Raw genomic sequence first — 5,523 nt, 5'->3', positions numbered from 1 at the left:
TGTTGCCTCTCACTGCTCCGGGTCAGTGGTGGAAGAAGTTCAATTTAATTGTATTTATAGTATCACATAACAAGAGTTATCTCAACTCACTTTAAAGATGAAGTAGGTCTAGAACACACTGTAATTTATAACTTACAAAGAACAATTTCAGTGATTCCTCCAAGAGCAAGCATTTAGTGCAACAGTGGCAAGGAAAAACTCCCTTTTAGGGAGAAACCTCAGGCAGACCCAGGCTCGTGGTAGGCGGTGTCTGACGGTGCCGATTGGGGGTGTGAACAGTGGCAATAATAGTCACAATAAAGATAATGGAACTATGACTAGAAATAGCAGTTGTAGTAGTTAATGGCGTTGTAGGGCGTTGCAGGGCATAGGTGGGCTTAGCAGGGCATATCTGGACGTAGCAGGGTATAGCAGGATGTCGCGTGGCATAGCTGGGCATAGGTGGGCTTAGCAGGGCCAAGGTGGGCTTAGCAGGGCTAATCTGGACGTAGCAGGGCATAGCAGAATGTAGCAGGGCATAGGTGGACATAGCAGGGCATAGGTGGACATAGCGGGGCATAGCAGGATGTAGCAGGGCATAGCAAGATGTAGCAGGGCATAGGTGGACATAGCAGGGCATAGGTGGACATAGCGGGGCATAGAAGGATGTAGCAGGGCATAGCAGGATGTAGCAGGGCATAGCAGGGCATAGGTGGACAAAGCAGGGCATAGCAGGGCATAGCAGGATGTAGCAGGGCATAGCAGGGCATAGGTGGACAAAGCAGGGCATAGCAGGGCACTGCAGGGCATAGCAGAACATAGCAGGGCATTGGTTGGGTGTGTGTTGAACAGTGGTAATAATAGTCACAAAAAAGATAATGGAACTATGATTAGAAGGACGTAGAACCATTGTAGCAGGGTGCAGAGCAGGACCACGGCTAATAATAATATTTATAATACTTAAGGAATCAGTTTAGTTAACATTTTTAAACTCAAAAAGGCAAAAAAATACACCTATTATGAACAAACATAAGTAAAAAGTAAAAAATGGCATAAATCTATCAGATCTAAATTTGCTAAATTAAAATTCCTTTTAATCCTTTCTTATTCATTATAAATAACTATTCCTTTCACTCCATAAAAATAAATCCTCTTTCAGATTACATTACATGTCATTTAGCTCCGTGATTCCCAAAGTGGGGGTCGGGACCCGCAGGGGGGTCGCAAGCCAGAGAGGGGGGGTCGCAAGTTGATTTCCAGAATTAAAATAAAAATTGAAAACCATTAAAAATAGTTAATGTTAGCCATGATTTTAACACAAGATAAAACTGTTGTGTTATTTTGTGTTGTCAACATGCTTGTGTTTGGATACGTCTATAGTGAGTGCGCCGTTGCGCACAATGTTTATATACATTTATAGTGGGGGGGTCGCGAGTCACTTGCACCGTTACTTTGGGGGTCGTGGGCTGAACGTTTTGGGAACCCCTGATTTAGCTGACACTTTAATCCAAAGGGATTTACAATTGCTGCTGTATATATGTCAGAGGTTGCACGACTCTGGAGGAACTAGGGGTTAAGTGTCTTGCTCAAGAACACATTGGTTGATGCATCTCAGTGGGAATTGAACCCAGATCTCCTCCACCAAAGGTAAAATAGCCGTTGGGCCTAACGTTAGCGGTCTGTTGACCCGCCCCCGCTGGGTCTAACTGTTCCTCTTCACTCCCTGCAGCTCGGAGAACATCTCCCGAGCGTTGCCGGCTCTCTTCCCAGCGAGCTGCGACACAGTTTACTGATACGTAATGTCACTATGACAACTAACAGAAATGGCCATTTTGTTGTCTACCAATCAAATGACCACGGGCCTTTCTATCTATTTTATCATTCAGGTCCTTTGCCAATGTTTTCCTGCCATTATAAGGTTTAGGTGCAGCACCTAACTGAATGAAGTAAACTAAAAGACTTTTCTCAGATTTAATGACTGTAGTAGCTTTAAGTTTTGACTATAAAATATCTCTTTCCCATTTTCTGCCCCCAAGTGGCTGAAATCAACTGATCAATATATTAATATCAACGTTTGCTTCTGTTTCTCCTCCAGAAAGGCGTGGTGTTGGTCCACTGTAACGCCGGCGTGTCCCGGGCGCCGGCCGTGATCATTGGCTACCTGATGTCATGCGAAGGGCAGACGTTCGCCGACGCCCTCTCATTGGTCAAATCGGTTCGGGGCGCCTCGTCTCCCAATCCCGGCTTCCTGGAACAACTGCGGAGCTACAAAACACCGACGATCAACGGTTCCAAACACTGAGGCAGCATCAGAAATGCTCGAGGTGGTCAGACAGTTTAAGAATCAAAAATAGTTTGATTTTAATGAAAAAGGTTTAACAATAAGTCATATTTAAGATTTTCACAGATCTTATTTTTTCCATTTCTTGTTATATTGTCCAGAATAATCAGACCAGATGATTCGACAGGTTGATAGAAAATACTGCACATGACTTAAACCTAAAATAGTCTTTAGTTTTGAGACAAAAAGACATTATTTTCTTGCCTACGTGTTATTTTTGACGATGTCTTCTTCGTGTTTTGGTGCTGTTGTTCTTTGAGTCATCTCTGTGTTTTGTTAAATTAGATTTAATCTCGGGGGGGGTGCCTCCTCTGCATTTGAACCCATTCCCTGGTGGCTACAAACTCCAGCATGTTTAATTTCTAAACATAAAAATGAATAAAAACTTCAATGACAGAAGCAGAAACGTTTGCAGCTCACTGTTATTTCAATCAGGAGAGACTTGTTTGCAGATATGCAAAGGTTTATTGAATATAGGCATAATAAAATGTACAGTCTTTGGAGCTTAGACTCCATCGTTATAGAATTATTTGTAAAAGGGGTAAAGAAGCCAAGACAATTCCCCCCCCGATGGAGTACAGACACTGGAGGTGGCGGCCCGAAGACCAGACCAAAGGAGTGGACAGAGCGTCCAGCATGCAGGAGGAAGTCCCAGGGTGCCTTTGGGTTACGATGACTGGAGGTGGAAGGGGAGGTGGAGGGTTGCACGCTTGGCCTGAAATGACAGCGGACGGCAGCAGGGAGAGAAAGAGATTTAATGCAGGGTTGTGATGACTGACCCTTGGAATTAGTGGCAGATTCTGTTTGGTTTAACAGGAAGGTGAACGTCTCCAACAGCTGATCTGAGAGAGCAGTGATTAAGTGTTAGGTCTTCCTGAAAGAATTTACTCTGAGCTAGTAGTTCATGACATAGCAGGGCACTGCAGAGAACAGCAGAGTGTAGCAGGGCACTGCAGAGCATTGCAGAGTGTAGCAGGGCACTGCAGAGCATAGCAGGGCGTAGCAGGGCACTGCAGAGCATAGCAGGGCCGTGCAGACAACTGCCGAATATAGCAGGAGTAGCAGGGCACTGCAGAAAGCATACGAGGGTTGTAGCAGGACGTAGCAGGGCACTGCAGAGCAAGCAGGGCGTAGCAGGGCACTGCAGAGCATAGCAGGGTGTAGCAGGACGTAGCAGGGCACTGCAGACCATAGCAGGGCGTAGCAGGACACTGCAGAATATAGCAGGGCGTAGCAGGGCACTGCAAAGCATAGCAGGGTGTAGCAGGACGTAGCAGGGCACTGCAGAGCTAGCAGGGCGTAGCAGGGCACTGCAGAGCATAGCAGGGTGTAGCAGGACGTAGCAGGGCACTGCAGACCATAGCAGGGCGTAGCAGGACACTGCAGAATATAGCAGGGCGTAGCAGGGCACTGCAAAGCATAGCAGGGTGTAGCAGGACGTAGCAGGGCACTGCAGAGCATAGCAGGGCGTAGCAGGGCACTGCAGAGCATAGCAGGACGTTGCATGACATGGCTGGACGTAGCAGGGCAGCGCAGAGCATAGCAGGACGTTGCATGACATGGCTGGACGTAGCAGGGCAGTGCAGAGCATAGCAGGGCACTGCAGAGCATAGCAGGACTTTGCATGACATGGCTGGACGTAGCAGGGCAGCGCAGAGCATAGCAGGATGTTGCATGACGCAGCAGGATGTAGCAAGGCACTGCAGAGCATAGCAGGGCACTGCAAAGCATAGCAGGGTGTAGCAGGACGTAGCAGGGCACTGCAGAGCATAGCAAGGCGTAGCAGGGCACTGCAGAGCGTAGCAGGACTTTGAAAGAGGAGCTCAGTGTGTCAAAGGACGGAAATCCCCCCCGTCAGTCTAGAACTATAACAGCATAACTAAGAGAGACAGGTTAAGGAGAGGAGCCTGGTCGGGCTAGAACTCTCCCTAACCGGATCCGGCTTTACTGGCCTGCCTCCCTCTGCTTTGATTATATCATTGATTATATGGGAGATTCATCTGACAACTATGAAGAGAAGCAGGGAGAAGAAGGGGTGCTGCGTCTGCAGCCATACCCCCCGCCGGTCTGGCTGAACACTGCAACTCATCACTCCCTAAATATAAGCTATTATAAGAAGAAGTAGCGGTTTCTGCCTCCCGGATCCAGACTGGGAGCTGGTTTCACAGGATAATGTGTGCCGCCGCCCCCCCCATGTCACCCTACGCCCTTGCATACACACACACGCACACTGACCCTTCAGCTTAAAAGGGCAAGAGACCTCTGAAGACCCGTGAGTCTGCAGAGAGACAGCAGCCCTCAAAGAGACGGAGCTCGGAGCCCGGAGAGATGTGGACGGACGCAGGAGGAAGATGTCTCTCCGATGTGTGAAAAAGACACAGAGCATCCTTCTCCTCCTCTGGCTCCTGCTGACAATGGGCTCCTTCTGCTCCACCCTGGACAGAAAGAGAGTGGCAGTAACGGTGACGCCACGTGAGGAGTCTCCGGTTCAGACAGTGACAGGTCAGACACTTTCTACCTCTCTCAAATATAAAGACTTTAAAAATATCCTTCATGCTCCTTATCATTCTAATATTTATGCATTTATCCATGGAATAGTTTTGACATCACGTGAGCAGTGTGTATACTGTGCTTAAAAAAAGCAAATAAACAAAAAAAATCTCAATCTTGCTGTTTAAAAAAAAAAAAAAAAGGTAAAATAAAGTGAAATGGGTCAAAGTTCAGACACTTGCCAGTTTGAATGGTTAGTCGTTGTCTGAGTCAAGTTTCTAAGCTGTACACTAATGCAAATTGATTGAAAGAATGAAAGCAAGTAGGAAAAAGATATTTTTCATATGACTAATTTGATTCATTTTCCGGGACGTTTTTCGGCAGGACTTTTGTTTCCTATTTTTTAATAAAGACTGTAGTTTTAAGATCATTTTTAACTTGTTACTTGAACTTAGGGAATAACCATGTTAGACACTTTACAGTGCAAATTCATTTTTATTTTTCCTGAAACATGTCTGGAGGGGAGCTTTGTGACATCGTTAAAATTAAAATGAATAAAAAATAGTGTTTTATAGGTTCTGTCAGATGAATATCTAAAAATAAATCTCAGTTCTGCGCATGTTGTCCTACTTGTTGCCTCGAAAGCCTGTTGAAAAACAAAGGCCCGAATATATTACTGTGACAAACACACACACACACACACACACACACAC

At 46.1% G+C, this 5,523-nt stretch overlaps 1 pseudogene; it reads left to right on the top strand.

The window, feature by feature from the left end:
- LOC116697906 (dual specificity protein phosphatase 19-like) overlaps positions 1-2,741 on the top strand; it is a 40,866-nt pseudogene extending 38,125 nt beyond the window's left edge.
- Positions 2,742-5,523: the final 2,782 nt, after the last annotated feature.

This window comes from Etheostoma spectabile, chromosome 11 (genome assembly GCF_008692095.1).
Source record: "Etheostoma spectabile isolate EspeVRDwgs_2016 chromosome 11, UIUC_Espe_1.0, whole genome shotgun sequence".
NCBI classification, from domain to species: Eukaryota; Metazoa; Chordata; class Actinopteri; order Perciformes; family Percidae; genus Etheostoma; species Etheostoma spectabile.
This window is presented reverse-complemented; position numbering and strand designations above follow the sequence as displayed.